The sequence below is a fragment of the Oryctolagus cuniculus genome, chromosome 13 (assembly GCF_051225735.1).
Source record: "Oryctolagus cuniculus isolate XC-2025 breed Fujian yellow rabbit chromosome 13, ASM5122573v1, whole genome shotgun sequence".
Taxonomy (NCBI): Eukaryota; Metazoa; Chordata; class Mammalia; order Lagomorpha; family Leporidae; genus Oryctolagus; species Oryctolagus cuniculus.
In genome coordinates, this window is record NC_142879.1 from 101,887,666 (window position 1) to 101,909,792 (window position 22,127).

At 48.4% G+C, this 22,127-nt stretch overlaps 1 protein-coding gene across 5 annotated transcripts in view; it reads right to left on the reverse strand.

Annotated features, from left to right (window-relative positions):
- MPP7 (MAGUK p55 scaffold protein 7) overlaps positions 1-22,127 on the reverse strand; it is a 239,591-nt gene that overhangs the window by 148,322 nt on the left and 69,142 nt on the right. The gene's annotated exons all lie outside the window — the stretch shown is intronic.

Genomic DNA, 22,127 nt, shown 5'->3' on the forward strand with positions numbered 1-22,127 from the left:
CCCTCCCTCCTGGACTTGTGCTCTGAGCCGTAAGAGCAAAACGCTTCTCCCCAAGAAGCGAGGGGGGCTTTCTTGATTTTTCAGATTCCAGAGAAGTGTGCGTTCAGGGACCAGTCTTTTACCTTCCACTGTTGTCGGCGTGCTAGGTCGTCCGAGTTTACGTAACCAAGACAGAAAGCGTGCACAGGTTTTCGAGAAGGAAGAAAAGCGCGCACATTCCTTTCCCTGATTGTTATTACATTTCTCTCCGCCTTAGCCAGAGAGTGCAGTGAGTCACGAATAGGAAAAACTTCCTTAGAAGAGCAGAAAAGCGATCGAGTGGCCCATGAAAAACGGCTTTGTAGTTCCCAGGACAAATTGTGTTCCTATAACACATGGCTCTGAGAACATCTGCACGGTGGAACAGCCAAAGTTCTACCCAGTCAGATGAAATCAACCCACATGGTGCTGGCGCTCTGAGTGGGGCGGGGCAGGGCAATTTCAAAGTCTGGCAAGTTGATCTCACACCCCTGAAAGAGTTAAGGTAACAGATGCAAGTGACAGGAGGCGCCCCTCCCCGCTCCTCGAAGCGCCCTGGGGTACACAGTAGTGCAGTGTTCCTCGGTAGCGCGCTACCTAAACCATCCATCTCCATCAGAGGCCGGCAGACTTCTGTCCAAGGCGTGTTGCAACAGGGCTCGCCCGAGCCTCTTTAGGGAGGGGACCTGGCAGGAGTCAGCATCAACTCGTAGCACATGTTTCATTTTCCACTGGGATTACAGGAGGTAAAAAGGACAAAATTCCTTTTATTTCTGTCTGCCGTCTACAAAAACAGCAGGACCTCCAGGGATCTCAGCACACGGCACTGCTGTTATTTTTATCTGAATAAGTGGTGCTGTGCATCCGAGAGACAGCTTTACAAGATATTTAACGAGCAAGGAATGGTAACTTACGGGCTGCTGATTGGTCTATGATCTTCCTGAAGCATTATAATATTCTGCTAATCAGTGGGCATTCACCATCAGACACACTGAGGTACCACTTTGAAAATCAGATAGGTTACTTGGGAAATTTGAATAAATTCAAACATTCCTTAGGGACTGTATTTAGTGCCCCCCCCCACTCAAAAAAAAAAAAACAACAAAACAAAAAACCACTCTACAAAAAACAAACTTCTCCCAATCTTCGGTGGCTTTCATTTATCCCCTTCCAAACCTGGCATTCTGCCTATACGCACTCTCATTTATAACTTAATAAAACTATTTTTAAGCTATCTCGACCTAACTCAATCTGTAATCATACAGCTCTCATTATATTTTTATATAAATAGAAAAGTAATCAACAATCACCAAGGTCAGTTGGCTAAGGTCAAAGGTTCAAAACGTGAAATTATGTAAAAAAGAAAGAAAGAGAAAGAAAAAAGGAGGTGGAGGGGGATGGAATTTCAGTATTTTGTTGCTGACTCCAGGAGCTGTAAAAATAATGACCTATTCCTTGGCAATATGTGACTTTAATTAAAGATACTAATTCAACTGTGAAACAATTTACATGAAATCCTTGTTGGAAGGATTTAATTTTTGATTAAATTCAAACATTCCTTAGGGACTATATTTAGCGCACCCCCCTCACTCAAAAAAAAAAAAAAACCATTCTACAAAGAGGAATGTTGGAAGGATTAAAAGTATAGTACCAAAGGGTAAGTTCTCTTTTATTTATTTATTTATTTATTTATTTATTTATTTATTTTGACAGGCAGAGTGGACAGTGACAGAGAGAGAGACAGAGAGAAAGGTCTTCCTTTTTCTGTTGGTTCACCCTCCAATGGCCGCCGCGGCTGGCGCGCTGCGGCTGGTGCACCGCGCTGATCCGAAGCCAGGAGCCGGGTGCTTCTCCTGGTCTCCCATGGGGTGCAGGGCCCAAGCACTTGGGCCATCTTCCACTGCACTCCCTGGCCACAGCAGAGAGCTGGCCTGGAAGAGGGGCAACCGGGAAGGGTAATTTCTCAATATGTACAACCTGGTGAGTTTCAGACGCTGTTATTAATTATTACTATTATTCAAACCTCAGCTCCACGCATACAGAGAGCACTGCAAATAACTTACCTATGCTTGTTTCCCTCGTGTGTTTGAAAAGCAATGGTAACCTGCACAGGCGGTAAAACTGCACAGAACTTTAACTACACAGGGCCGGAGTTATGCTGTAGCAGGTAAAGACACGGCCTGTGATGCTGTCATCCCATATGGGTGCTAGTTGGAGACTTGGCTGCTCCACTTCTGATCCATCTCCCTACTAATGAGCCTGGGAAAAGCAGCAGAAGACGGCCCAAGGGCTTGAGCCCCTACCACCCGCATGAAAGGCCTGGAAGAAGCTCCTGGCTCCTGGCTTCGGTCTGGCTCAGCCCTGGCTGTTGTGCCATGTGGGAAGTGAACCAGCAGATGGAAGACCTCTCTCTCTCTCTCTCTCTCTCTCTCTCTCTCTCTCTCTCTCTCTCTCCCTCCCTCCCTCCCTCCCTCTCTTAACTCTTTCAAATAAATAAATCTTTTTAAAAAAATGTAAATATACAAACACACATGCACCCACACAAATGAGCACACAGAACACTGATGAAATCTGAATGAGGGCCATGCGTTGGTCCACAATAGGTTGCTACAACAGAATATCCCAGAACAGGTAAGTTTCAGGCAATAGAAGCCCATTCGGCTCACAGCTCTGGAAGTCGGGAAGTCACATTGAGGGGCTGGCATCTTTTCAGGGCCACTGTCCTGTGTTATTCCATGGCAGAGGCAGAAGGGCTAGAAAGCCAGCAAGGGCCAGCAAGCACAAAGTGGCAGAACTGACTTTGACAGCAAGGCCGCTCTCACGGTGCGCAGCCCACTCCTATGCTAACAGCATGGATCCATTTATGGGGGGGAGGGGGCGCTCCCATGAGCTAATCACCCCCTGCTGGATCCCACCCCCCAGCATGGCTGCAACGTGGTTGGGAGTTCCAACACACGCCACATCCAAACCACAGAGGCCTGGCCCAATGACAGCTTCCTACTTATGGTGCTTTCTACTGGAGCCCACTAAGACGTCAGTGCTGGAGGAGATGGGTACGGGCTACGTGGGCTCTCTCTGGGTTGTTTCTTACAGCAGCGTGCGAATCAGAACTATCTACTGACCCAGAAGAAAGAACTGCGATAAATACAGCTGTTGTGAGAACCCAATGGAATACACACATGGCAGCGTTTAGCACCATGGCTGGCACCAGTGGAAAGTTGTGCTGTCCTTTTCCTTAATACTGCTTCCACTATAACAAACACGCCAAATCAACAGAAAGGTTCAAAGTCAACACAACAGCTTAACTATACATTCCAACTGGGTACGCTGCCACACTAAGAAATAAGCCACCCTAGTGTTTTACATATGGAAAGTGTTAACTCTACCCAAGTACTGCTTAAGGTTTGTGGGGATAAGCCATATTACAAGGGTACCCACGGCCACAAGGGGTCTTCAAGAAAAAAACGATGCACAGCTTCCAACAGTTTTGTGACAAAATGAACTTACCTTTCAAATGCAACTTTTCCAGACAAATTTCTTGCATGGGTTTTAATTGATTTTTATTGATTTTTTTTTCTAGCACCTGAAGCTCATGAACCTAAGTTACCAGCTTTTTTGCTACCTTGATGCAGTTCTAATTTCTTTGCCACAATGTGGCACCCTGGGGACAAGAGCAGTTCCTCCCATTAGCTACCGCGTTGGTAACCATGACTGAAGCCGGAAGACACAGGACAGTGCCAACCTGCGGTTCGACACAGTTACAGGAGCTCCCAGGCCAGAGGTGTGTGCAGTCTCCATGAAGGTAACCAGACAGCCACTTCAAAGAGATCTGGGAGGCCCTTAAAAAAACTCCCTAGCCCATTCATAAAATGTGTCTGGGTTGTGACACGTGTTTGCAAACGCTCCTGGGATTCAATTTCTACAGTTCCAATAGCAAATTATACCATGAAATCCAAATAGTTTTGGTCCTAGAGATTCAGAATACAAGTAACAGGAGTTTAGGTGGCAGGGTTTATTTTCTAAATTTTGACCTAAACATACTCAGTTCCCCAGCATCCTGTAGCCATTCAAGCTGGTGAAGAATTCATTTCCCCAAGCAGGTGCGGCAGCCATGATCAAACACTGTTCAGGGCTCGCGACCTAAGACACAGCAGCCCTGGCGCCTGTCATTGGAGCGTGGACGGCAGGGAAGGCCAGCACAGGCAGGTGCACCAGTAACCACTGCTGCAGAGGCAAGGGGCTCAAATCCTGCAAAGGAGGGCCGTATCGTCAGCAGAGGCTGCGGGGAAGGAGGAGCAACTGGGGGGTTAGGGTTGGGCCAGGGTCTGAACGCATCCCCTAAAGTCCACGTGTTAGAAACTGCATCCCTAACACAACAGTGCAGGCAGGTGGGACCCACGGGAAGGTAATGGCCCTGAAGGCTCTGTCTTCAAGAATGGAGAAGGGATGGAAGATCTCTCTCTCTCTCTCTGCCTTTCAAATAAATAAATCTTAAAAAAAAAAAAAAAAAAAGGATTAAGCCAGAGACATAGGAGTGAGTGAGTTATCCTAGGAGTGGGTCAGTTATCCCAAGAATGGATCAGTTTCCTCAGGAGTGGGTTGGTTATTGAAGGTATGAGTTAGTTATCTCAGGAATGGGTTGGTTATCTCAGGAGTGGATTAGTTATCTCAGGAACAGGTTGTTGATCTCAGGTATGGGTTGGTTATCTTGGGAATGGGTTAGTTACCTCAGGAGTGGGTTGGTTATCTCAAGGGTGGATTAGTATCTCAGGAGTGGGTCAGTTATCCTCAGAGTGAGTCAGTTATCTCAGGAGTGGGTTAGTTATTGCAGGTATGAGTTAGTTATCTCAGGAATGGGTTGGTTATCTCAGGAGTAGATTAGTTATCTCAGGAACAGGTTGTTGATCTCAGGTATGGGTTGGTTATCTTGGGAATGGGTTAGTTACCTCAGGAGTGGGTTGGTTATCTCAAGGGTGGATTAGTATCTCAGGAGTGGGTCAGTTATCCTCAGAGTGAGTCAGTTATCTCAGGAGTGGGTTAGTTATTGCAGGTATGAGTTAGTTATCTCAGGAATGGGTTGGTTATCTCAGGAGTAGATTAGTTATCTCAGGAACAGGTTGTTGATCTCAGGTATGGGTTGGTTATCTTGGGAATGGGTTAGTTACCTCAGGAGTGGGTTGGTTATCTCAAGGGTGGATTAGTATCTCAGGAGTGGGTCAGTTATCCTCAGAGTGAGTCAGTTATCTCAGGAGTGGGTTAGTTATTGCAGGTATGAGTTAGTTATCTCAGGAATGGGTTGGTTATCTCAGGAGTAGATTAGTTATCTCAGGAACAGCTTATCTCAGGAATGGGTTGGTTATCTTGGGCATGGGTTAGTTATTTCAGGAGTGGGTCAGTTATCTCAGGAGTGGGTTAGTTATCTCAGGAACAGGTTGGTTATCTCAGAAGTGGGTTAATTATCTCCAGGACAGGTTGGTTATCTCAGGAATGGGTTGGTTGTCTCAGAAGTGGGTCAGTTATCTCAGGAGTGGGCTCCTTACTGAAGAGCGAGATAGATCACTCTCACTGCCATTCTGTACCCCCTCGCTTGCTCCGTCCAATGGGGGTGACGTGACCAGAAAGTTTTGCCAGCTGCTGGCCCCTCCCACCTTGGGCTCCTCAGCCTACAGCACCCAGGGCCACAGGTTTCTGTCCATTACATGTGATGCAGGCCGGGGTAACCTGCCCAGGCCATGTGCCTAAGAATCAGCAACCACGGAGGCTGAGGAATGTACTTGGAGAACTGTGCTGGTCACTGGGGACACAGCCAAGTGTAGAAGGCAGGACTCCCTCGGCCCCCAGAGACCCCACAGTCTGGGAAGACACCAGACACACACACACACATACACACACACATACATACACACACACAGAGAGACAGAGACAGAGACAGAGAGAGAGCAGTCCAAAACATGAGGTTCTCCTATTTTCCCAGAAAAATATTTAAAACACATTTTCTTCCAAGTAAACACACAGATATGGAAGCTCCCATTGAAAGACATCCAATCAATGATTTCTTAATTGCTTAATTCATAATTCAAACATCTCATTGATAAAATGCTCATGCTTCCTGAAAACATCTGGTTACAATTGCATTAGGAAAACATGCTTTTACCTCCGAGGGAAAATACAGTCATGACAGTATTTGTTTTGGCCCCCACCTGCACGGTTCACACAACCATTTTATTTACATTTTTCACAAATGCCGGCCCCAAATTTGTGTATCTCCTATCCTGAGAAAAAAGGTAGCAACTCGGCAAAACCAAAATATGCCGAGGGCCAGCCTGATTACGATGCACGGGATGCAACCAAGGCAAGGCAGAAAATGCTGAACTTGGAATTCAAAGGAGGAAAACAGGGCCCAGAAGGGACCACTTGAGGTTGGAGGCCACGTGAGTGGGAAATCCAGCAACAGCCACGGAAGCTGGGCCACAGCGCTGTGGTCTAGCAGGTGCCGCTGCTGCCTGCGATGCCAGCATCCCCTGCGAGTGCCACGTTCCCACCCCCGCTGCTCCACTTCCAATCCAGCTCACCGCTAATGTGGATGGGCAGGCAGTGGAAGGTGGCCCAAGTATTTAGGCCTTTGCCACCGCTGTGGGAGACCTGGATGGAGTTCCAGGCTCCTGCTTTGGCCTGGCCCAGTGCTGGCCGTTGTGGCCATTTGGGGAGTGAACCAGCAGATGGAAGATCTCCCTCTCTTCTCTCTCTTTTTATATGTGCCTTTCAAATCAATAAATAATCTCTTTTAAAAAAATCATGAGAATCATCATCATCATTATGTAAATCCACATATTTTTAGTGCATCGAATGTCTGTAACACTCAGCACCTAGTTTCTGCTTTGCATGTTCGCACACCAGCCACTGTCCAATCTGAAGATGGGAGTGAGGCAGTAACTAGGATGGGGAAAGTTTAATGTAAGTGACGGTTTACCAACACCCAGGCAGCAGGACAGCACCCAGGGAGGAAGCAGCCCTGGAAGAGGGGCTGGGACTCGGGGCTCCGTAGTGGGGGTGTCTGCAGCTCACCAGACGGCTGGGCCCCCGAGTCAGAGCTGCTCCATCACCACCCGGCACCCTCCAGGGTGCGGGCGATCAGAGCTAGGAAGTCAGACCCTGGACGCTCCGGGATGTGCTGGGAATCTGACCCCAGGATGTCATTCACGATCAAGGCAGGTGACTATGGCCGCACCCCCACGCAGCACATGGACCGCCAGTCCTGCACTGTCCTCCAGCACCCTCTACTGACGGGCCTTAGCAACCGTGCCTGCAGCGAAAAGGGCACAGAGCAGGCAAAGTGCGGATTTGCGGATAAGAGGCAATGAAATGGTAACCGGCTCAATCTGCTGTGCGTGTGTGCTCACACATGTGTGTGCATGTGTGCATGTGTGCATGTGGGTGTGACGTGTGTGGATGTGAGGTGCCTCTTATCTCTAGCGGGGAAGGATATTGTCTTCCTGCCATTGCTTCAGGGTGGCTGGAATTGGGGGCACAATGAAAAAATACTTAACAGTGATCAGTGAAGGGCAAACACGACTACACCAAAGGCTTCTGCTCACAGTGCCTGCCCATTCTCAGGTGTTCCCGGCCTGGACCCCGACAGCTCAGCTGGGAGGCATTAATTAGGCTGAGGTTCCAAGTTCAATAGCACTCCTGTGAGGGTTAATTTTACAAGTCAACCTGCCTGGGCTAAGAGATGCCCAGATTGCCGGGAAAACATTATTTTGGGGGGCATGTCTGTGAGAGTGTTTCTGGAGGACACTGGCATTTGAATCAGCAAATGCTGGAGAGAGAGACTCCAACCTCACCAACACTGGGGGCATCATGTGAGCCACTGAGGGTCCAAAGAGCGTTTTTAAAGAGTATTTCTTCAAAAAAAAAAAATGAAGATAATTACAAAGGGTTGTCATTTTGGATTAATAAGATTTCATCACCTTTTAATAAAATTACTCAACCTCCTGGGACATAGCACAGCACTTGTAACTGTGGGTAAGTTTCACTGTCATAGTTGGGGCTCCAACAATTTTCACCTGGCCTAATAAAGCCAGTTATTAAAAACAATGCCTCTTCCCATCCCACCCTGCCTTTAATCTAGCCCTCCTACCACAGCCTGATAAAGCGCCCTAAAACAATACTTAGTAATAATTATTATCGGTAGCAATGCCTAGTTAGCATTATTAATCATAATTAATACTTAGCTACAGCATATACCAGGGCACTTCAAAAAGTTTGTGCAAAATGGAACGAAAAGATGCTTGCTTTGGCACGAGAAAGCTTTGTTTTTTTTTTTTTCTCCACATTATGCAATTTCCATAAACTTTTTGAAGACCTCGCCTCGGTATGGACTTCACAGGTTCTGACTCACTCAGTGCCCCACGCAGGTGCTGTCACAGACCCCATTTCCAGGACGATGTGCAGTAAGCCCGTGGGTGGTTTACTCAGTGCCTGAACTCCGCTCTGCCTGATGCCTCCTCTCATAATGCCACACGGCTTCAATCTTCTACCCCAGAATCTCAAGGGCTACCTACAGAGGAAAAACTAAATGCCAAACCTAGGGTTATAGCTGGATCACGCCAGAAGATTTTATCAGATATTTATAGCATGTTGGAGTTTAAAAAAAAAAAAGCTCTGCCTAGCATGACAATGGACTTTGCAACATTTGATAGATTTTATAACAAATAAGATTTTCAGGTTGGAAACTGCTAAAAATTGTTTGTAACAAGCAAGCAATTGCTATGAAGCACACTGGAAGATAAAAGAAACCCCAGCAAAATGGGCAATGGAACATAATTAGGGGGGAAAGGCAGACGACATTAACACACAAAGCAATGCTTCATCTAGCAAACGATTAAAGCAAAGTCAAGCAGAGCACAGAACTTGCCTCCTATGGACTTAGGAAACAAGGAAGCTTGCCAACGGCCAGTACCGGTCATGCTGATAAGGCCAGCGGTCACTTGGTGGCATAACCATTCACTCAACACAGCATTTCCTGGCCACTGGGAGTTCTTCTCACCAGACATTGTTCAAGGGGTTGAGGATCCACCAGTGAACCAGAGACAAAGATCTTTACCCGGCGCCAGCGCCGTGGCTCACTTGGTTAATCCTCTGCCTGCAGCGCCAGCATCCCATATGGGCGCTGGGTTCTAGTCCGGTTGCCCCTCTTCTAGTCCAGTCCAGCTCTCTGCTGTGGCCCGGGAAGGCAGTGGAGGATGGCCCAGGTCCTTAGGCCCCTGTACCCGCATAGAGGACCAGGAAGAAGCACCTGGCTCCTGGCTTCAGATCAGTGCAGTTCCGGCCGTAGTGGCCATTTGGGGGGTGAATCAATGGAAGGAAAACCTTTCTCTCTGTAACTCTGCCTGTTTAAAAAAAAAAAAATCTTTACTCTTGTCTTCCACAGCAAAGACAGATGATAAGCATCCCAGGTACACTACGCAGTAAGTGACAAGAGCGATCAGAGAAAGACCACACAGCCCTGTGTGAGGTGGATTACAGACAACCGGGCGCCACCAACCTAGCCAAGTCAGGTGGTCAGGGTGGACCACAAGGAGCCAGGGACGCGTGAGCAGAGAGCAGAAGAAGGCAGAGTTGCCACTTGGGGATACAATGGACAAGCATTTCAGGCAGAGGGATCAGACTACATTAGACACAAACCAACCAACCTGTGAGACAGGGAAAGCTGGGGTATGTGAAGAAGGGCAGGAACCTACTGTGTCTGAAACAGACGGAGAGGCAGGGAGAGGCTGTGAGAGAGGACGGGGCCTGCACTAATCCTGGGCGGATTTTCACTTTTATTTCTTAAACATTTTACTTATTTATTTTCATTTTATCCAAAAGGCATAGAGAGAGAGAGAGAGAGAGCTGCCATTGTTGGTTCACTCTCCAAATGCTCACAACAGGTGGAGCTGGGCCAGGGCCCAAGCCAGAAACCCAGGTCTCCATCCAGGTCACCCACAGGGGTGGCAGGGACTCAAGCACTTGGGCCATCGCCTCCTGCTTCCCAGGGTGCGTTTCAACAGGGAGCCAGGTGGAAGGGAAGGGGCCAGGACCGGAACCCGGCACTCGGGTACGGGATGCAGGCATCCTCTCCAGCAGTGCCTTAACCACTGCACCACAGCGCCCTCCTCTGCTTCTGTTTCACAGAGAAAAGGCCACTGCAGGGTTTTGCGTAAAGGAGGGATGAGATCTGACTTAGAGGTCAGGCTGCTGAACGGAGCCTACGCGGCAGGGAGCCCATGGCAGAGACAGAGAAGCAGGTGCCAGGGTCGGAGTGGCAAACCCAGCAGGAAGGGATGGCTGCCTGGCCCCAGGTAGCAGCTGCTGAACCCTGGGAGAAATATTCAAACTCTGGACCGACTGGGAGGGCAGAATGAAACAGGAAATCTTGTCGGACGGAACAGGCCTGTGCAAAACAGACGGGCATCAAACACTGCAAGGCTATTTTTTAAGTTATCATCAACTGTAATGGGGAAGTTGTTTTAGACACGGGGAATTTAAAACACGAGGGTGCAAAACAATATTGAAAGATCAGTTTATTTTGGTGTGAACGTGTTTTAAAGCCATGACTACAGAGAGTCTTCGAAGAGTTCATAAAAAGGGTGGTAGGAGCAAACTAGCCAGGGATTTCAATTTTTTTTTGTACTGAAATGAACTCACCTTCGAATTCTTTTTTTTTTTCTTTTTTTTTTTTATTAGAGAAATGTCTTCCTTTTTCCGTTGGTTCATCCCCCAAGTGACCACTGTGGCCAGCGCACCGCGCTGATCCGAAGCCAGGAGCCAGGTGCTTCCTCCCGGTCTCCCACGCGGGTGCAGGGCCCAAGCACTTGGGCCATCCTCCACTGCCCTCCCGAGCCACAGCAGAGAGCTGGACTGGAAGAGGAGCAACCGGGACAGAGTCCAATACCCTGACCGGGACTAGAACCCGGGGTGACAGCGCGGACAGAGTCCAATACCCTGACCGGGACTAGAACCCGGGGTGACAGCGCCGCAGGTGGAGGATTACCTAGTGAGCCACGGCACTGGCCTCGAATTCTATCTTCCATAAACTCACTGGGTGCCCTCCTACCTCCTGGGTACCAGCAGGGATGCAGTGGGCAGGGAGACTTGGGAGTCAGGAGCTCACCGGGGCAGGGTGGGCTGACGGTGTGACTGCTGGGGGGGGGGGGGGGGAGGCTGGCATATGCATGGTGTTTAAAGCCCTGAGACTGCCCGAGTGCGTGGTGCAGACAGCAGAGGAGTCTCAGGGTTGGAGAGGCAGAAGAGAGGAGGAGACGCACAGCCACTGAGGGAAGGACCAGGATGGCGATGAGCCAGAAACCAGGGGTGTCGAGGAAGAACGAACGATCCACAGCGTTAATGCCATGAACGAAGCAAGCCCCGTGAGCACTGAGACTCCACCAAGGGCTTCAACTTTGGCCGAGAAAACTGAAAATGGGAAGAGACACGTGGGAGACGGCGACCACAGCCAACTCTCAGGAAGAGAAAACTGCTGGTTGTAAAGGAAGCAGGGGAAAGACACTTTCTGGAGATGAAAAAAACCACCAGTAGCAAATTCGTGTGCGAACGGCCAGGGTGCACTACGGGGAGAAATTCTGGTGATGCAGGGTGGGGGGCGTTTGCTAGAGAGCTGCTCCCTCAGCAGGTTGGCAGGCAGGGGACCACTTGGGGTGGAAACGCAGTAGCTCACTCTTGTCCCAGGGGGGAGAGGGCAGGTCAGGGAGGGAGTGTTGGGGGGAGGGAGACGTGGTTACTACTCCCCTGTGGAGTAATCATGCACCTGCTGAGAGCCAGGCAGGGAGGAGGGGCTGGCATTTGGTGCTGTGGTTAAGCTACATTGCTTGGGATGGCCAGTCCTGCATCAGAGTGCCTGGCTCCAAGCCCCAGCTCCATTCCCGACTCACAGCTTCCTGGGAGACAGCAGGTCGACGGTTCAAGTAGTTGGGTCCTTGCCACTCATGGGAGAGACCTGGGTTGAGTTTAGAACTGCTGGATTCAGCTGGCCCAGACTTGGCTGTTGCAAGCATTTGGGGAGTGAACCAGCAGATGGAAGATCTCTCTGTCTCTCCTTCTTAAATAAATAAAACTTTTTAAAAACTCAAAAATTTAAAGAGAAGAAGGTTGGGAGAAGGGAAAAATGAATAATCCAGGGAGGTCATAAATTCTTGGCCACATGAAAACCTGAAGCTTGCATTCTCCTTGATCCAGAAATTCACCACTATTCATTCACTCACTAATTCTAAGGTCCAAGAGGGCCATCTGCAGGACCTATTTTTAATTTATTTATTCATTCATGTATGTACGCATCTTTATTTGAAAGGCAGGAAGAGAAACAGAGATACGCAGAGAGAGTTCTTCCATCTGCAGGTTCACTCCCTAAATGCCTGCAACAGCCAGGGCTAGGTCAGGCTGAGCCCAGGAGCTGGGAACTCCACCGAGGCCACCCAGCGTGCGCCATTAGCTGGAAGCTGGAATCGGGAGTGGAGTGGGGACTCAAGGACATGGGATGCAGGAGCTCCACTTGGAGGTTTACCAGCTGTGCCAACACCTGCACGCATCTGCAGGATCTGCATCCAGTCGTTCTCCATGTCTTATCTGGATAAAAAAATCCCAAGTGACAGGAGACAACTCCTTGCACTCCTGTTCTACACCCCTGTGCTTCTGACAGGATAGACTCCACTTTTAGCATCTTCAAAATTAGGCTTGGGGGTCAATCTGATGCAGACTCTTTTCCAGCGGCATAGTTCAGAACCTTCCCTGCAACTCTGCCCTGGCCACAGGGGATTTGCTGCTTGCTGTTCCCTGAAGTGAAATCCTATCCAAGCACCCTCACGCTAACGCTCCAGTTAATCAGCTTCCTGATGACTGCGCCACTGCTGTCACAGTCCACTCCTTCCGGGACCCTTGAAATTACCGATCACAGTGACAGGCTGGCCCCAAAGCCCCAGGCGGGCTCAGCACAACCTAACACATCAAAGGGGGTGCACTCAGGTAGCTGGCAACTCCGGGGGGTTCTGCCAGGCTTCGCAAGTCCTCCTGCCCCTCTCCTAGCCTCGCTGCTCTCTCAGTGAGTGATCGCCCTGTGCGAGGCTGGGGAGCCCAGGGCGGGACGAGGGGAACACAGCAGATATTACCAAGTTGGAAGCAGAGGTGGTGACTGGGCTCTGAGAACTTGCACAGAGCACTTCCCCAAGGTGGAGCCAAGGGAAGCAGAGAGGCACCAGGAGGCACCCATGTAGGGGCGCCAAAAACCCGCCTCAGCTCTGGGGTAGATGCTTAGACCCGAGCCAATGGGCACAGATACAGAGGCCAGTTCTGCAACTGGCCAAAAGAGAAAAGCTCTCTATGCATCCATTCTGCCTGCTACAGGACGGGTTCCCTGTGCATCCATTCTGCCTGCTACAGGACGGGTTCCCTGTGCATCCATTCCGCCTGCTACAGGACGGGTTCCGCCTGCTACAGGACGGGTTCCCTGTGCATCCATTCCGCCTGCTACAGGACGGGTTCCCTGTGCATCCATTCCGCCTGCTACAGGACGGGTTCCCTGTGCATTCATTCCGCCTGCTACAGGATAGGTACAGGAAGACCTGACCTCACAGCCCTGTGACAAAGGCGTGAATCTGCAGAGCAGGTGCAGGGGTACTAACCACACAGAACAGTGACAAGGACTGGGGGGCTGGGGGAGAGGTATTTTTGCAAAGCTTTGAAAGATGCTTCACTTTGCTTAAAACCCACGGCAGTGTCTTTTAAACAAAAATCAAAGCTAAAATATGTGAGCATGCCCAAGTTATTCAAAAGACACGCTACAAATCGTAAGTTTATGCCACGGCAAACCCTTGAGGCAGGAAAATGGCTTTTGTAATAGACTATAAGGACAGGCAGCCACAGGCTCCGGGTACTGGGTGGGGAAAGTGTGAATCGGAGAGGAACAAAGACTGATTGCATCTCCCAGCCTGGCTCGGTCTAGACACAAACAGTAGAATCTAGAGTCAGAAGGAGGACGGAAGCGCCCTGCTAACGCACACCCTGGGAGGCAGCAGGTGATGGCTCAAGTGCTTGGGTCCCTGCCACCATGTGGGAGACCTGGATGGAGTTCCCGGCTCCCAGCTTCAGCTTAGCCAAGCTCTGACTGACATGGACATTCGGGGGAATGAACCAGTGCATAGGACATCTCTCTCTCTCTAATTCTCAAATACATGAATTTTTTTTCCAAAGAAAAAGGAATGCTAATCCTTGCACTGAGATAATTATAAGTGACTTTCCCTTCCTGGTAGACTGTCAGTTTTAGACATAATGAAGACACACCCTGGATGTGACCCCCTGTGGCATACCAGTGCTGCCATATGAGATGGTGTTCCTCGGAACAGACCCGCCTGACACCAGGTGTTCATTCAAAGCACTCAATCCCTCCGCAGCGCGCGCACCGAACTCTTCAAGGGCGCGGAGAACAGTCCACTTAGATACCAGATCGATTCTGTATCTACTACTGTCCTCTCTTTTTTGTCAAAACTAAGACTCAGAAAATCCAGGCTGAATTCGGAGCAGTAGGCCCAAACAGTCCGTAACAAGCCTCGACTCAAGGAGTATGACTATCATTTAATTTTTAATTACCTGATTTTATTTACTGGAGAGGCAGAGAGACGACAGGGCTCCCATCTGCTGGCTCATATGGAATGAGTAAGGAAGAGAGCAGTAAAGCCCCCTGGAGAAGCAGCCTTGGCTCAGCTGGGGCCAGCGGGACCGGAGGGCAGGGGGTGACTGTGGAAGGGCAGAACGGGATGTGGCCTGGTGTCACAGCGCAGGTATGACTCTCAGCCTCAAGCAGCAGCTGCTGCTGTCCCCTATGGCCCTGTGGGTTGTGCCTGCTTGGGGCATCAGGCGAGCAGGCAATGGAGTTCCAGGCTCGCAGCTTCAGCTTAGCTTCGGGGAAGGCAAGAGAAGGGGAGCGGCTCTCTTTAAGTCAATGATGTTGGTTTAAACGTGTGTTAGGTATTCGCAGAACACGAAGACACTAGGAAGACTCAACGGGAAGCTTGGTGATCCACGAATCAGGCCCAGATTTTAAGGCAAAGTTACCCACGGCCATTCAGCCACAGTCCAGCAGTGTTAGCACGGCCAGCCCCATACACAAGACTCTGGGAGCGGGGGAGGTGGCCAATTCAGAGTTAAAAATCTGCTAAATCAGGGGAAAGTGTCAGCTGTCTAAAACGATGAGAATTTTAAAAAAATTACAAAACAGGACAGTTATGCCAATGTATACTTAGCCACCACACGATCTAGGGCTATTGAAACACCCCAACTCCTGGTTCCAAAAATGTTTTAACCAAAACTAAATGGACAACAGAGAATCACACCCGTTCTTCCCTTCCATCTCCACTGCACTCTGCAAAGCAACACATCTGAGCCCCAGTCCAGGTCTACTTAGATAATCTGAAAATCTAAGACCACAGATCCAGACCCGCCTACATCAGTTATAAAGAAACTTTCGTTTCAAAGACTCACTCTCCTCTGCCTTTTCACTGTATTTGAACAAATATAGGTTGTTATCAAACCTACAGAAATGGATATAATGCCAAGCTGTGACGTTCATTCCCCCCTAAACTGCCTATCTAAAACACGAAAGCATTTAAAAAAAAAAAAAAAGTGAAGACATTTTTGCAGTTCCAGAAAACTGCTTCTGAAGAAACCCAGAATATTCTGTAAAAGACGGTAGCAGCTCCTAACTGAGCAAGCAGCTCAGAATTGGATGCGAGTGTTCCCACAGTGAACACATTCACCCTGCTTGCCGGCTCCACAGCCTCAGCATTCCTGACATCAGAACGGAAAAATTTACTGTGAGTCTAGAGAAATTCAATATCGCCATTCTTGTCATAGCCCTCATAGCTTCATTATTAGAACAAGTCTGGGGAAGCTATAAACCTGTGCTAAATGATAAAAAAAGATGTGCTCTGTGTTCAATCATATTAGATAGCAGAAGCAAGCAAACTATTTAGAAATGACACAGGGAGAGACTTGAGAGGCAGAAAAGCCAAACGAGGTATTTCTTGGAGTTTTTGCTTAGTTTTTTTTTCTTTTTTTATTTGCATTCTGCACAGTGTAGACAGAGTTAGGACCAAAAACGCTTTACTATAACCTAGGGCTAATAAACACTAAAGAACATATATTGAAGCCCAGAACAACACTATAAAATTTTATTATATTAATAAAATGGGATACACCAAGCTTTCAATTTTCCACTTTGTCAAAGGTAAAATAATCAGTGGTAGTCAGTGCCATTCATAGCAGGCTTCGATTTTTCTCATTTAAAGTCTGTTTTGATTCCAAGTGTAGCTATACTCCCGAAATACTTGGGTACAAGTGACAGAAGCATTCTTTGTCTTACACTCTAAGACAAATGACCCGTGCTGCAAATGACCTGTGAAAGCACTTCCCAAACTGAGCTGGTGAATGAGCAAAACAATTTAAACAATTAAACAATGCGGTTTGCTGAATAACACGTTCCACAATTAACTTAAAAAGTCTACAAGATCAGATGAGCTGAGAGAGGGCAAGTGCACACACCTGTGTGTAACTTTCACTTTCCTCTCTGAGTTCGAAACGGGTTCCAATCCGTAATCACCTCGTCTAGTTTTGCATGGCATGTTAATATTCTGCAGTCCACACCCAAGAGAGAAAAGCCATAGCAAAGTGAAAATTATCTCTAAAACCCTTACAAATGACGGCCCATGGCTGTCCTTTCCAAAAGCTGATGCCATTCATGGTACAATCAACCAGTCCTGCAGAACCTGCTAGAAAAACTACAACACTGCACTTGCTTTACGGCACAATACCCTAGGCTGAGACTTATTTCCATCAGTATGCATTTACAGTGAAGCACACCTTGTGGAGTTGGACCAGGTTGAAAAGTCGATCTGGATTTTGTTTTACGCTGCAGGCAGCATCCTCCATCTCCGTGTGTGCCATGATAAGTAACAGACCAACAGGTCCCAACCTCAATCAGAGACATGAGGAACGGCAAGAGAAAACCAGAGAAGCAGAAAATGGCTTTTTGGCTGCACAGAATGCCACAGGAGAACGAGAGCTTTCTCCCAGGACCGTGGCCATAACCAACAGAGACGAAGAACGGGTGAGGCAGGCATTGTGATGCACCGAGTTACTCTGCTGCTTGGGAGTGCAGGTTTGAGGCCCAGTGATTCTGCTTCTGGGCCAGCTTGTTGCTAATGTATCCCCTGGGAGGCAGCAGATGATGGTTCCAGTGGCTGAGTTCCTGCCACCCACAGGGATGGAGTTCCTAGCTTCGGTCTGGCCCAGCCCCAGTTGTTGCCGGCATCTGGGGAGTAAACCAGCAGGTGGGAAGTGTCTCTCTCTCTCTCTCTCTCTCTCTCTCTCTCTCTCTCTCTCTCTCTCTCTCTCTCTCCTTCTGCCTCTCAAATAAATAAGTTTTAAAAAAATCTTGAGAGATTCAAGAGCATTCTAACAGAAAGAGAGAGGTTGAATGCTTAAATGTGAATGTTGGCAAACAGGTTATTTTTAAATTGTTACAAGATTTTTGACAGCTCTGCAACAGTTTTCTAACTGAATTAAGTCATCTTCAAGGTCTGATCTCCAGTGTCACTGGACAGCTCACCCTGCAGCCCGAAAGTTCCCTCCTCAAAGGAAAAACAATCACATCCTTGGAATCTCAAATACAAATCTACTGAAAAAATTCGTATTAACAGAGCTGGTGTTGCAGTGCAGTGGGTTAAGCCACGGCCTGCAACACCAGCACCCCATATGAGCTCTGGTTCAGGTCCTGGCTGCTCCACTTCCAACCCAGCTCCCTGCTAATGTGCCTGGTACATGGAGAGACACACATGCGCATACACACATGGAGAGAAAGAGAGAGAAAGAGAGAAAGAGAGAGAGAGAGAGAGAGAGAGAGATCATCCATGTGCTGGTTCACTCCCCAAATGGCCACAACAGCCAAGGCTGGGCCAGACCAAAGTCAGGAGCCAGGAGCTTCTTCTGGGACTCCCATGTGGATGTCAGGGGCCCAAGCACTTGGGCCATCTTCTGCTGCCTTCCCAGGTGCATTAGCAGAGAGCTGCACAAGAAGTGGAGCTGTGGGGATTCTAACAGGTGCACATATGGGATGCTGGCACTGCAGGCAGCTTTACCTGCTACACCACAGCACTGGCCCCAAGGATGGGCTTTTTTTTTTTTTTTTTTTTTTTTACAGGCAGAGTGGACAGTGAGAGAGAGAGAGACAGAGAGAAAGGTCTTCCTTTTCCATTGGTTCACCCTCTAATGGCTGCTGCAGCCGGCGCACCGCACTGATCCAAAGGCAGGAGCCAGGTGCTTCTCCTGGTCTCCCATGTGGGTGCAGGGCCCAAGCACTTGGGCCATCCTCCACTGCACTCCCTGGCCACAGCAGAGAGCTAGACTGGAAGAGGGGCAACCAGGACAGAATCCGGCACACCGACTGGGACTAGAACCCAGTGTGCCAGCACCGCAAGGCGGAGCATTAGCCTATTGAGCCGCGACGCTGGCTTGGATGGGCATTTCTAAATTGCTTCCTGGGTTCCAAGCCTCTGAGTAATCAGAGCAGGAGAGCACTCTTAAACTGTCCAGTAGAGGCCCCAGTGGCCTCTCAAATGGTCCATAGGACACTCTCACCAAGAATTCAGCACCACTGAAGGAAAAGTCACTAAGATTTTGTGCACTCATGTTCACATTTGCAATACACTCATGATTTTCGGAGAAACCAGTCCCAGCACTGTTACATGACATTGTACAAGTGCTACAGAGGGGATGTCTTCTCACAGCTCCTCCAATTAACTTTTTTTTTTTTTTTAAGATTTTGCTTATTTATTTGAGAGGTAGAGTCTCTGTCCAGACAGAGAGAGGGAGAGATGGAGAGAGAGGTCTTGCATCCGCTGGTTCACTCCCCAGATGGCTGCCATGGGCAAAGCTGGGCCAACCTAAAGCTAAGAGCCAGGAGTTTGTTTCGGGTCTCCCACATGGGTACTGGGGCTCATGCACTTAGGCCATCTTCTACTGCTTTCTCAGGCCATCAGCAGGAAGCTAGATCAGAAGAGGAGCAGCCGGGACATAAACCAGCACCCATATGGGATGCTGGCACCACAGCTGGAGGCTTAGCCCACCGTGCCACAGCACCAGCCCTCCAATTAACTTCTGATTGCTAACTGCCATTTGGATTTCGGAATTTAATGTACTTTTGCACAACTGCAATTATATGGAGCCATATATTTATTAACAAAAACAGATTAAAATCAAAATCAGTTCCTAGATCCTTCGCCCACACCTTAACTAGATTATTTGTATTCGTTGTTGTTGTTACTGAGTTGTTTTAAAACCCCCAATGTTCTGGATCTCAATCTCTTGTCACATGAACAGTGTGCAAACGTCTTTTCCCATTCTGTCAGCTGTCTCTGCACTCTGTGGGCTGTTTGCCTCTGCTGTGGAGAAAGCTCTGGGTCTGATATAATCCCATTTGCCTAGTCTTGCTTTTGTTGTCTGTGCTTTGGGGGGGCTCACTCTAAAAGCCAGCAGCGTCCAGGCAGTGTTTACCCAGGTCCCACATTTAGATCTTCCATCTATGGCTGCTGTGTTTTGTACAGGGCGAGAAGTGGCGCTCGGTCTGGGGGCCGGGTCTCATTGCAATCTTCTGCATATGCACACCTAGTTTCACCAGCAACACTTACAGAAAAACCCTGACCTCTCTTGGGTAGAAGAGAGAAGGTCCGGAGTCCCCCAGCACAGGAGGGTGGCTGCTGTTCACAGTGATGGATTTCGTGCTACAAAGAACTGGAAGAGAAGTGTTGGTAGGGTCCAAACACAAAGAAAAGACAAAGACAGGGAAAGGCCAGATGCCTACTTTGATTAGAGTACACTGTGTCGAGATAGTGAAATACTGCACTAGGGCCCACACACGTGTACTGATATTACAGGTTAACCAAACATTTCACAAAATGACAAACAGAATTTCAGGCTTGGCTCACACAGGCATCACTGTAGTGCAGGGCAGGCGTTGTATGAAGCAGGTTAAGCCACCGCCAGGGACGCCTGTATTAGGGTACCTGGGTTTGAGTCCTGGTACCTCTGCTTCCAATCCAGCTTCCTGCTAATGCATTCCAGCAGACAGCCAATGAGGGCTTAATCAGGAGGTGGGGAGCCTTTTTGCTGCCAAGCGCCACCTGGATATCTGTAACATCAGTTGCTGCCCACACAAAATTAGCAATGTCAGAACTTGGTCTGCAACAGATCTATGGAACTTTGAGTCCCGCCTGCAGCTGCCTCGGCTGGGTCAGATCAAATGACATCACGTGCCTTACACGGCACAAGGGCCGGACAATCCTCGCCCTCTAGCTGTTGCGGGCATTTGGGGAGTGAACCAGTGGATGGAAGACCTCTCTCTCTCTCTGTCCTGGCTGCTCCACTAACAATCCAGCTCCCTGCTAATGCACCTAGGAAGGCAGCAAAGGATATTCCAAGTGTTTGCGCCCCTGCACCCACGTGGGAGACCCAGATGAAGCTCCTGGTTTCCACCTGGCTGGGCCAGGCTGCTGCAGCCATTTGGTAGTGAACCAGCAGATGGAAGATTCCCTCTCCCTCCAACTCTTTCAAATAAAATAAAATAAATCTTTGTTTAAACACAAACATGGGTGTTCCCAGCCTCCTCAATATTAGCGATCTGAGTCCGAAGTGCTAAAAGTTTACAAAGGAAAATATAAATAAAGATAATTACAAATACACAAATAAATGTCTAATACAAAGCCTCTTTCAAACATAGCTTCCTACCTCAGACAGATCCACTACGCTAACGTCATTGGTCTCAGATGCCATAAACAACAATGCAAAAATACAGGATTTTTCAAAGCTGAGAAAATCTAACCACAAACAGTAATGGTGACGGACTAGACTGTGAAAGAGCCTGGCCAGCTGACAACTAGGCAAGACAAAAACGAACTAGCTTTACAATGTACTGAACATCAAAAAGGAACGATACGGATATCAAAGTTTAAAAAAAAAATCTATAGAGAAACCAAAGCCTTCAATTATTTTTGTTTAAAATAACCCATTTCATTATCTTGCCAGAAAAGTCAATTAAAATGCTGTAAGCATCTTATGTTAATAACAGTTCGGCAGGATCCATTCTTTATCTGTTCTATAACTCGGCACAGAGTTGAGATTATCACCTCCAACTTACTTAAATTAAGAATATGATCCCAGTTTTGTTTCCTTTTTCTGGATCAAGTTCTGATTCTCTCCCCCATGATTCTCTATGCTCCATCTAACCGCCTGTTCAATGTGGTTTAATTTTAAAGGTCCCTTTTCTGTTATCCATTTCTATTCGCTAGCAGGGACCGACCTCAGAATAACACCATCAAGGGAGAAAGACAAGGAGATTAGAATATTTTTATAAGTTGACGAGCCTTTTTAATTGACTGGTTTATTTACCAGAGAAATAACAGCTAAAGAGCATCTTCCATCTACTGGCTCACTCCCCAAATGCTCACAGAGACTAGAGCTAGGCCAGGCCAAAGCTAGGAGCTTGGAATTAAATTCGGGTCTCCCACGGGGATGGCAGGAACCCAGGTACTTGAGCCATCACTGCTGCCCTCCAGGGTCTGTACTGTCCAGAGGCTTTAACTGGGAGCTGGCAGTGGGTACAGGATGCAGGTACTTGGATGTGGGTCAGGGGTGTCATAACCGGTATCTTAACTACTAGGCCACACACCTGATGGAGGATTCCAGTCTTAAAACACGTTGTAGGGGCCGGTGCTGTGGCGTAGTAGACTAAGCCTCCACCTGTGGCACCGGCATCCCATAAGGGCACCAGTTCAAGTCCTGGCTGCTCCTCTTCCAATCCAGCTCTCTGCTATGGCCTGGGAAAGCAGTAGAAGACGGCCCAAGTGCTTGGGCCCCTGCACTCACATGGGAGACCTGGAAGAAGCTCCTGGCTTCAGAATGGCCCAGCTCTGGCAGTTGTGGCCATGTGAGGAGTGAACCTCTGCCTCTCTCCCTCCGTCTACAACTCTGCCTCTCAAATAAATAAATAAAATCTCAAAACAAAAAAA